General features: G+C 43.2%; 1 non-coding gene across 1 annotated transcript; it reads left to right on the top strand.

Moving 5' to 3' along the window:
- The first annotated feature begins 10858 nt into the window (after window positions 1-10858).
- trnas-gcu (transfer RNA serine (anticodon GCU)) lies at window positions 10859-10940 on the top strand. The gene has a single exon. It is a non-coding gene; the product is annotated as a tRNA-Ser (tRNA).
- Window positions 10941-11128: the final 188 nt, after the last annotated feature.

The following is an 11128-nucleotide window of genomic DNA, read 5'->3' as shown; positions in this document are numbered from 1 at the left end:
GCTGTGGTCTGATGACTCCTCATTTCAAATTGTTTTTGGAACTCCAGGATCAAAGAGGAAAAGGACCATGTGAATTGTTATCTGTAGAAAATTAAAAAGCGGGCATCTGTCATGGTATGGTGGTGTATTTTGTGCCTTTGGTATGAGTAAATTGTACATCTGTGAAGGCACCAATGATGCTGAAATGTACATACAGGTTTTGGAGCAACATATGCTGCCATCCAAGTGCTGTCGTTTTCAGGCATGTCCCTGCTTATTTTAGGAAGAGAATTCCAAGCAATATTCTGCACATTCTACAATAGTATGGCTTTTTAGTTAGAGAGTCCAGTTTAGACAGGACTGGCAGGAGTCCAGACCTATCTCCTGTTGATAATATGTGACCCATTGTGAAGTACAAAATACAACAACTGAAGCCCCCAACTGTTGAGCAAATTAAGTTGTCTGTCAAGCATGAATAGAAAAGAATTGGACCTGCAAAGCTTTAACAATTATTCCTCAGTTCCAAAATGCCGATTGAGTGTTGTTAAAAGGAAAAGTAAGATAAAACAGAGGTAAACATGCCTCTGTCCCAGCTTTTTGGGGAAGAAAATTAAAAATGAGTACAGAGTTGGAAATGAGAAATCAAGTTCAGCAGTTTTGACATTGAATATGTTATTTTTGTAATATGTTCCATTGAATATAGAAATTTTTTTGCAAATCATTTTGTATTTACACAGCGTCATGGTTACATTGGAATTGGGGTTTGTACATTCAGTAAAGTAAAGTAACTGACATCTACCAATCTGGAAAGAATTACAAAGCCATTTCTAAAGCTTCAGGACTCCATTAAACTACAGCGAGAGCCAATATCTACAAATGGAGAAAACCAGAAACAGTGGTGAGCCTTCCCTGGAGTGTCCATCTTACAAAAATTACCCTAGAGCAGACGAACGACTTATTCAGGGGTCACAAAAAAGCCCAGGGCAACATCTAAAGAAATGCAGGCCTTCCTTGGCACAGTTAAGGTCAGTGTTCAAAAGGAAGACTGGGCAAACATGGCATCTATGGCAGAGAGCTCTTGGGCAAAAACAACTGCTGACTAAAAAGAACATAAAAGCTTGTCTTACTTATGCAAAAAAAAAGTATCAGATCGATTCCCAATCTTGCCCTGCAATTGGGTTGGAACCAGGACAGGGTATACCTGGTCTGGCCAAAGATAGCTTGTATATGCTCCAGCACTCCTGCAACCGTTGTCAATCTGATTAATTCCCAACATCTTTGGTAGAATATTCATTTGACTGATGAGACAAAGTTAAACTTTGTTGGAAGATATGTTTCTTGTTTAATCAGAAAAATATCACTCAGTCAAATACGTTGGTGGTACTGTGATGGTCTGGGGCTGGCTTGACAATTCATGATTTGGATGACTTTTTGTAATTGACGGAACCATGAAATCTCATTTTCAACAGAAAATTCAGAAGGTGAATGATCCGCCATACATTTTTTACCTCATTTTGAGTGCACTATAGAAAATGTTTGATTGCATTGGTTGCTGCTGAAGGTGGCCCAAGCTTTTCTTAGATTTGGGGGGCAACTAGTTTTCACACACAGGGCCAGGTAACTGTGGATTATCTTTATCTGGTATTTCCCTTTGTTTGATGATTGTACTTTGCCAACAAAGTGGGGAAAGTATGCAAAAAAAAAAGAGAATGGAGAAAGGGAAAAATAATTTTTATGGCACTGTAGATATACAGTAAAATTTGTACTGCGCAATAGACATTGCAGTTTATTCCCCCCCTCATGGTTGTCTTAATGCCCTGTCTAAGTCCAGAGGATCATGTGGGTTTTATAAAATTTAAATCATCATCATTTAAAAATTTATCATCAGAAACCCACCACAACTGTACATGTAGGTGAGTCTTGTGATACCCACTGCGCTGAAGTCCAGTCGCTGTCCAATGACATCGTTAAAAAATGGAATGGTGGTGGTGATTGTAGGGTACTCTCATTTTTGTTGAAGCAAAGCAGCCTGTAGTGCATGATGGACTCATAATCATATGGAGTGTTCAGATCAGTGATGAAGTCATCCTCATACTTAAAATTGTGCTTCTTTCCTGTGAGGTGGTGACATTAGTTAAACCACAAAAGTCAAACACCCCTGTTGGTCCATACATAGTAATAATATTTTGAAGAATATTCTTCTCAAGGAGAGCTGGGACCAAGTCATTGCTTTGTAAGTCTCAAATAAATCTTTAGTCTTTGCCCTCAAGTCCTGAATAAAGTCCTCAGTCAAGACAGTTAAATCCCAAGTCAACTCCCAAGTTGAGATAGGTAAATTCAGAGTCAAGTCACAAATCCTAGATTAAATCTTAAAGTCAAGTCCTAGACTTTGAACTCAAAGTGAAGTCACAATCCTATACTTTGAAGCTCAAAGTGGAGGACTTGCAAGTCTTGACTGACATGACTTGCAAGTCATTGACTTCGTCCCACCTCTGGTCTAAAGTCACACAAGACCTCAGCGTGCCTCACGCAGTACATCCAAAGCCGTAATCTTACATTATAAGACGTGATTTGGTAAACTGCTTTACTGTTCTACCGTCTTCGATCTGGTCCCACCAGATCTTGACATAGTCATCTCTGTCGGAACGTGACTGTTCATGTTAAAAGCCGGGAGCATGCAGGAGCTCATGCTGTATGATGGCTTTAGTGTCACATTGGGCCCCGATTGACACATTCTGTCCCTTTCTATCATCTCCAACATATGACCAGCATCTAGATTGAGAAAAGGGGAAATCTTTTACAACATTCTTACTTTATGTTGCAGTTTAGCTTAACATTCAGCTTCATCAAGATATTTGACGCATGATCATACTTTACCCAGAGAGCTTTGTGAAAGAGATAGGGTTAGCTTGGCTCTCCTTCATAAGGTTTGAAATCCACACAGGATCTTAAACGGTATTCCTCAAAAGGCTGGAGTATGACCCCTTTTGCGTTCAACTCTATGACAGCAAACATTTTCAATCACAAATATTGCTCGTAATGTTATTCATTTAGCTCAGTGTACCTAAGGAATCCGTTAAGATGTAAGGTATAGGGAACTGCCATCTCCTTGTTTGATCAAGGATTGCATTTCTGGTGGTCTGCACACACAGTCAGAGCTGTTGATATGTTGTCTGATATACTTTTAATTTAAATCATTTCAGCATTGGCTCTATATACTTACATCACCAACAATGTCACCTTCAAAAATATGCTTCAAGCCTAAAAATGTTATGGAATATCGTCAATCAACAAATCTTGCATCACAGACAACTTTTTAACTAGCTAAAAAATGTTACCTTTATTGATCTCTGGTATGTCACCCCGTAGTTCACCAGCATCTACATCATCACCTGGATAAGATTGTGATGTTCATTGTGTCTTATTGGTCAGTCGGTCATTGAAGAGCTACAACATGCATGTAATCATTGTATTATGATGAGCCAACCTGTAGCTGTTGGAGCAGCCTGCACCTAGCATAGAAAAGAGAGTTTAAGTCCAACAAAACAAAATTTTTCAGAGGTACAACCAAATCCAAGATAGAGCTACCTTTAAAACGGCCAAAATGACAATCAGCAACCCAATCTTCATCCGGCTCTCTCCAAAACCCATGTTGTTATCACCACATATACTTGGTTTTGTGATCCTAATGTCAGCACGGCCATGAAGAAAGTAGCCAGAGGAGAACTTTGCTCTCCAGAACGTGGCTTAATGGATAACGTATACCTTACACATCCTTTCAAACATTGTCTTCAACTGCTGCTGTTGACTCGGTACATAATCTGATATGATCGTAACCCCAATGATGAGAAATAAATAAATAAATGAACAAACACATAAATATATATATTTTTTTAATGGGCAGCACGGTGAGGCATCTGGTTAAACCGTTGGCCTCACAATTCTGAGGACAGGGGTTCAAATCCCGGCCCCGCCTGTGTGGAGTTTGCATGTTCTCCCCGTGCCTCTGTGGGTTTTCTCTGGGTACTCCGGTTTCCTCCCACATCCCAAAAACATGCATTCATTGGAGACTCTAAATTGCTACTAGGTGTGATTGAGAGTGTAGCTGTCTGTCTCCATGTGCCCTGAGATTGTTTGGCAACCAGTTCGGGGTGTTCCCCACTTCCTGCCGATGATAGCTGGGATAGCTTCCTGCACTCCCATGACCCTTGTGAGGATAAGCAGCTCAGAAAATGGATGGATGGCTGGATATATGATAAAGTTGTAAGTATACACACACATCTTTCATAATATAATATATAATTCGATATAGTTGCTTTAGTGTCACCAATATTACAGACCATGAAGGTATGTGCTCTGGGGTTTCTGTGTTTGAAATCATTGATGGTAAGATGTCGCTTCTTCTTTTCCTTTCGGCTTGTCCCAGCGTGTCATCTTTTTCCATCTGAGCCTATCTCCAGCATCTTGCTCTTTAACGGCAACTGCCCTCATGTCTTCCCTCAAAGCATCCATCAACCTTCTCTTTGGTCTTCCTCTTGCTCTTTTGCCTGGCAGCGCCATCCTCAGCACCCTTCTACCAATATACCCACTCTCTCGCCTCTGGATATGTACAAACCATCGAAATGCGAAGATGTGGCTATTTTACTAATTTGTCAGAATTGCTGCAGTTCTATCGGAAATCAAATATCCCATCCACATGTTTCCCTTGCATATTAGGAAAGTGTATTATTTTTTATCCACCTATCCATGTTAGAATAAGCGCTGTCTTTTCCTGAACGGTTTAAATACAGCACAACAGGCAGCACAATTGAAGAGGCAAGCTGGAAGTTCCATATTGGTAATTTTGTAGACGGACACCAGCCGAACCATGATTTTAGAATTTTAATATGACAGTTTTTAGAAAAAACTATTTTCTTGAAAGGTGATGGAGCACTGAAACGAAAAGCCCAATACTCACAAATCTGTAATATGTAACGCATAAGTTTTATAAATGTGGTACACACATAATTACAGTGTATACACAAAGCATAACACAAAGATAATGTTGTCAACGTTACACTCCAATGGTGCTTGCCATCCTTCAACAATGTGTTTGTGTACCAGGATACCAAAACAGTTGGCTGATTTATCACTGAGTTAGAGAGGGACGATTATCGAAGGCTAACCTACAGTAAGAATGATGCCAAAGCTAAAGTGCTTCGTGTCAAAATTAGTTCTCATTTGAAGGAGGTCACATGGTACTTCTGTTATCATCACTCATATCTCACACCAGACTTTGCCACAGTCTGTTTACATTTTTGCTTGCCATGACTGTAATAAATGTTATCGTGATTATTGCCGTAAACAGGCTAAAAAATATCTCTGGAAGTGAATGATGTATTCACCTCACCTCAACATTAAGATTTTGTCATGCTCCTAGCTTCCTGCCCAGGCTGGCGTGGCCAGCCAATCAGTCAGAGCACACCTGCACCGTGTTCCAGTTGATGACGCCCAGTATATATAGGACCCGGGGGACGACTTGTCCTTCACTAGATCGTCGTTCTTGATGCCTTGTTCCCGCACTCCTCTTTGCCTGACTTCTGCTCTCCGTGCACCGACCCACGCTTGTCCACTGACCACCCTCGTAAGCCTGCCGTACTATTACTTCTGATTGTTTGGACTGTCTGCCTGATCCCAGACCTTGGACCGAATAAAGGTTTCCTCTGTACTGTCTGCTTGTCTCTGGAGTCGTGCACTTGGGTCCACCCTCGAGCCCCGTTTCGTGACAGAACGATCTAGCCATAACATGGACCCAGCCGACTCCGAAGCCATCCGCCGTGCACTGCAAGTGCAGGGCAAACGCCTGGGCGAGCAAGAGGCTGCTCTCCAGGGTACAATCATACTTAATTCTCAAAAAAGCCCAACAAAGGATTCACTTCTTGCGGCTTCTGAGGAAGCACAGCCTGTCACAAGAGCGCTGAGACAGTTCTACACAGCGGTCATCCAATCAGTACTGTGTACCTCCATCATTGTCTGTTTTTTTTTTGGCTGCCACAAAAAAAGGACAAACTTCGACGTCAACAGCCAGCCAAACCTGCTGGATTGTCGGCACCACCCTTCCCACCCTTGAAGACCTGCACGCCACTCGAACTAGTTCCAGAGAGGGCAGGATTCTTTCGGATACTCCACATCCCGGCTTCCAACTCTTCCAGCTCCTTCCATCGGGTAAGCACTACCGATCAATGCGAGTCAAAGGCAGGGATTCAAACAATTTTTTTTCTTCTGGGAATTAAGTCGTTAAATTCTTGATCAGCGAACCTACTATTTCCTGCATTGTGCCATTGTTGGGACACACCTTCACATCCTGCTGGTCCACTCAGTATTAATATTAGTCATACATTCTATAGACCGCTGTGTAGAACTGTCTCAGCAGCTCTTGTGACAGGCCGTGCTTCCTGAGAAGCTACAAGAAGTACATCCTTTGCTCCGCTTTTCTGAGGATGGAGTTGATGTTCGTCTCCAACTTCAGGTCCTCTGAGGCTGTAATTCCCAAGAACTTGAAGGTCTCAATGGTTGTCACAAGACACTTGGACAGCATCAGAGGTAGCTGTGGTGAAGGATGCCTCCTGAAGTCCACAATATTTTTACAGTCTTTAGAGTGTTCAACGGCAGGTTGTGTTGACCACACCAGTGCTCCAGTCTTGCCACTTCCTGTCGATAGGCACACTTGTTGCCGTCTTTCTACCTGTTCTATATGAAGAAGACTGCATCTGTGACTCTTATAAGGAATAGTTCCTATTAACTGAATGTCTGTTGTTCTTTGTTCTTGTTAATTTGTTTGTTTTGTTTGTTCTGAATATCGCACCAGGTTGGCACCGACTGCCGGAGACAAATTCCTTGTGTGTTGTTACACACTTAACCAATAAAGCTGATTCTGATTCTCAACAAGCACATCTTATCCTTCCTTATTGGGATGGTAATGCTGTAATTCTAAGTATACACAGGTCTACCTAAATTGATTATCCAGAATATCAATAGTCTGGGGCTTCATGCCCCTGTTTGGGGTCACCCATGGCAAAAAGGTCGTACCCCTATGACGAGTACAAAAATTGGATCTTGGTTTCCCTTACCCGGATGCGTGTCGCTGCCCCCCCCCCCCCCCCCCCCCCCCCTCTGGAGCCAGGCCTGGAGATGGGGCTCGAAGGCGAGTGCCGGGCCTGCACCCATGGGGCTCAGCCGGGCACAGCCTGAAAGGGTAACATGGGTCCCCCTTCCCCTGGACTCACCACATGTGAGAGGGGCCATAGGGGTCGGGTGCGATGTGAGCTGGTCGGTGCCCAAAAGCGGGCACCTTGGCAATCCAATCCCCGGCTACAGAAACTAGCTCTAGGGACATGGAATGTCCCCTCTTTGGCAGGGAAGGAGCCCAAGTTGATGCGTGTGGTTGAGAAGTTCCAACTAGATATAGTCCGACTCAACTCTTCGCACCGCTTGGGATCTGGCATCAATCCTCTTGAGAGGGGTTGGACTCTGTTTCACTCTGGAGTTGCCCACGGTGAGAGATGCCGAGAAGGTGTGGGCATACTTATTTCCCCCCAGCTCGGGGCCTATACGTTGGGGTTTACCCCAGTGGATGAGAGGGTAACCTCCCTCTGCCTTCAGGTAGGGGTACAGGTCCTCATTTTCGTTTGTGCTTATGCACCAAACAGCAGTTCAGAGTACAAGCCTATATTTTTGGAGTCTTTAGAGGGAGTCCTGGAGCGTGCCCTCTCTGGCAACTCCATCATTCTGCTGGGGGACTTCAATAGCCACATGGGCAATGACAGTGAGACCTGGAAGAGCGTGATTGGGAAGAACGGTCCCTTTGATCAGAACCTGAGTGGTTTTCTGTTAATGGACTTCTATGCTCATCACGGAGTGCCCATAGCGAACACCATGTTCAGGCATTAGGGTGTCCACATCTGCTCCTGGCACCAGGACACTCTAGGTCACAGTTCAGTGATCGGCTTTGTGGTCGTGTCATTGGACTTGTGACCGCATGTCTTAAACACTCAGGTGAAGAAAGGGCGGAGCTGTCAACTGATCACCACCTGGTGGTGAGTTGGCTTCAATGGTGGGGGAAGATGCTGGTCTGACGTGGCAGGCCCAAATGTATTGTGAGGCTCTGCTGGGAACGGCTGGCAGATTCCCCTGTCAGAAGGAATTTCAACTCAGACCTCAGAAAGAACTTTGCTAGAGGCGGAGGACATTGAGTTCGAGACAATGTTCCTCACCTCCATTGCTGAGGTGGCCGACCGGAGCTGTGGCGGTAAGGTGGTCGGTGCCTGTCGTGGTGGCAACCAACGAACACCTTGGTGGACACCAACAGTGAGGGAGGCTGTCAAGCTGAAGAAGGAATTCTTTTTTTTTTTTTTTGGCCCGTGGGACTCCCGAGGCAGCTGACCGGCTGGCCAAGTGGAATGCAGCTTTGGCAGTCACTGAGGCAAAAACCCGGGCGTGGGAGGAGTTTGGTGAGGCCATGGAGGAGGACTTCAAGACTGCTTTGAGGAAATTCTGGTCCACCGTTCGGCGTCTCAGGAGGGGGAAGCAGTGCACCGTCAACACTGTGTATAGTGGGCATTAGGCACTGCTGACCTCAACTGGGGATGTTGTGAGTCGGTGGGCCGAAGACTTCGAAGATCTCCTCAATTCCACCAACACGCCTTCCCATGAGGTGGTGAAAAAGCTCCTTGCTGGGAGGGCCCCAGGGGTGGATGAGATTCGCCCGGAGTTCCGAAAGGCTTTGAATGTTGTGGGGGTGTCCTGGTTGACACACCTCTGCAACATCGCGTAGACATCGGGGACTATGCCTCTGGATTGGCAGACTGGGGGTGGTGGTCCCCCTTTTTAAGAAGTGTGACCGGAGGGTGTGTTCCAACTATAGGGGTATCACACTCCTCAGCCTCCCTGGTAAGGTATTTTCTGGGGTACTGGAGAGAAGGGTCCGTCAGGAAGTCGAATCTCAGATTCAGGAGGAGCAATGTGATTTTCGGCCTGGGCATGGAACAATGGACTAGATCTACACCCTGGGCAGGATCCTCGAGGGTGCATGGGAGTTCGCCCAACCAAAGAGTAACCCTGCTGAAGCTACTTCCCCCGTGACCTGACCTAGAAAAGGGGTACAAAATTGATGGATGGATGGATAAAAAATGGTTTCTTTTTGTCCTTCAAATTATTCCTTCCTTTCTGTACCATGGCAAGAAAGGATGGAAGTAAGAAGAAACAGACATAAAAACAAGGATAAAAGGAACACCAAATTTCCAAACATGTCACTTACTTCAACAAAAATATTTCCCTCATACTTGTCGATATTTGATCCTACAGAAGAATTCAAGCACATTAAAATGTTAGTCAATGTGTATATTGTCAGTCGCACCAAGGTTCAGGAATGGGTTTAAATTTTCATCATTCTTTTACGCAAAAAAATAAATAAATGAAATATCACCGCCAACTTTTTCACACTTCATACTGTGTATTAAAATAATCATTTGACATACCGTGTACCGCAGGTGAAACAGGTATCTGAAAATTATAAAAGCACTTAAGTACGTTCTCGAAAAGTGAAAATATACTTATGGAGATGAACACATAATACGTACAAAATGTGAAGAATTGAGAGGAACAAGACCAAACAATAAAAGTAGTCTAAACATCTTAATGCTGACCGAATGTCAAAATGACAAGACAGCACCTGGAAATTAACTTCGAATCAACTCTATTCCTGAATAGTGGTTTGATTTATGATGGACACGTGAAGTTGAGGAGTACTAACCAGTTTATCTGCCTGCACAAGCAAGGCTAAAGTATGATCATAACAAATTAGACATCTGCGCATCTGTATTGAACCCATTCGAAGTACATTTGATCGATTGCTTGCTAGAGAAAGACGATGACAGATTTAATGTTAAAACACTATTTGGCAAAATAGGTTAACCTTTCACCAATCAGAGCCACAGAGTCACATGACTGCGCACAAATTACCCACCCACCCCCACATAAGTAAATTTGCAACATTCCTGGCTACAAGAAGCCGACTTCAAACTTTTACTGTTTTGACCACTATACACAAAGAAACATCATTTTAGAAAATATCTGTTAATATAGCTTTTGTCAAAATCCAATGCACTATTATTTCCGTTACAGTTACATTATATCTGAATTTGAACATTATGCATGTGATATTTGTGATCAATTGAAGGCACAAACACGTTTACATTTTGCCTGTGTGAATGGACACCATGTTTGCATGGCATGTCTACATTCTGTATATAAATGAACAGAAATTCAACTTGTAAAAGGCCTACTGTGGATGAAACCGTTTTCAGTTTCTTCAGTGTGTGTAATTGAATAAACTTTCTTTCGGCTTGTCCCGTTAGGGGTCGCCAGAGCATGTCATCTCAGATAAACGCTCACATTTGTTTGGCACATTTTTACGGCGTATGCCCTTTGACGCAACTCCTAGTAAATAAATTGAATGTGAAACTCAAATTAAATTCTTATAGAAAAGGCACTCAATCACAATCTCAAGACGTGATATAATAGTAATACTAACATCCCTGAATGAAAATGATCTGCATTCTTCAGTTACACATTCACTTGTATGAATTTGAGCTGTAAATTTCAAACAGTACCAGTGCTTTGACATGAGTGTAGTGTGCTTCAAATGCCACAAGAGGGAGTCTCAGGGAGTTCACGGAGGCATGAGCATGAAAAGATGCTTGTCGAGTTACGGAGAAGCCTTTGTCGGTTGAATGCCAGAAATCGTGGCACTACTTCATCCAAGCAATAGCTAACGCGTTCGAATTTCTGACCAAAATCAGACGACAACAAGTATGATTTGTCGCGGTTCTGGGGTCCATGAGACGAGGTGGCCGAGTGGTTAAGGCGATGGACTGCTAATCCATTGTGCTCTGCACGCGTGGGTTCGAATCCCATCCTCGTCGATTACAACTTTTGGAGAATTCAGCCCAACAAATAGAATTATTTAAATTATTACATTTATTTAAAATATTTATGTCTTTTTACTCTTACGTAAGTATTTTGAGTAAGAAAAAAATTACCTTTACTCAATTACAACAAACTATTTTTATTCTTATCTCTTAAAGAATGTATTCGTTTATGTTTTTATATT

This window comes from Syngnathoides biaculeatus, chromosome 23 (genome assembly GCF_019802595.1).
Source record: "Syngnathoides biaculeatus isolate LvHL_M chromosome 23, ASM1980259v1, whole genome shotgun sequence".
Classification (NCBI taxonomy): domain Eukaryota; kingdom Metazoa; phylum Chordata; class Actinopteri; order Syngnathiformes; family Syngnathidae; genus Syngnathoides; species Syngnathoides biaculeatus.
The sequence above is the reverse complement of the archived record's forward strand: the minus strand, read 5'-3'. Positions and strand labels throughout refer to the sequence as shown.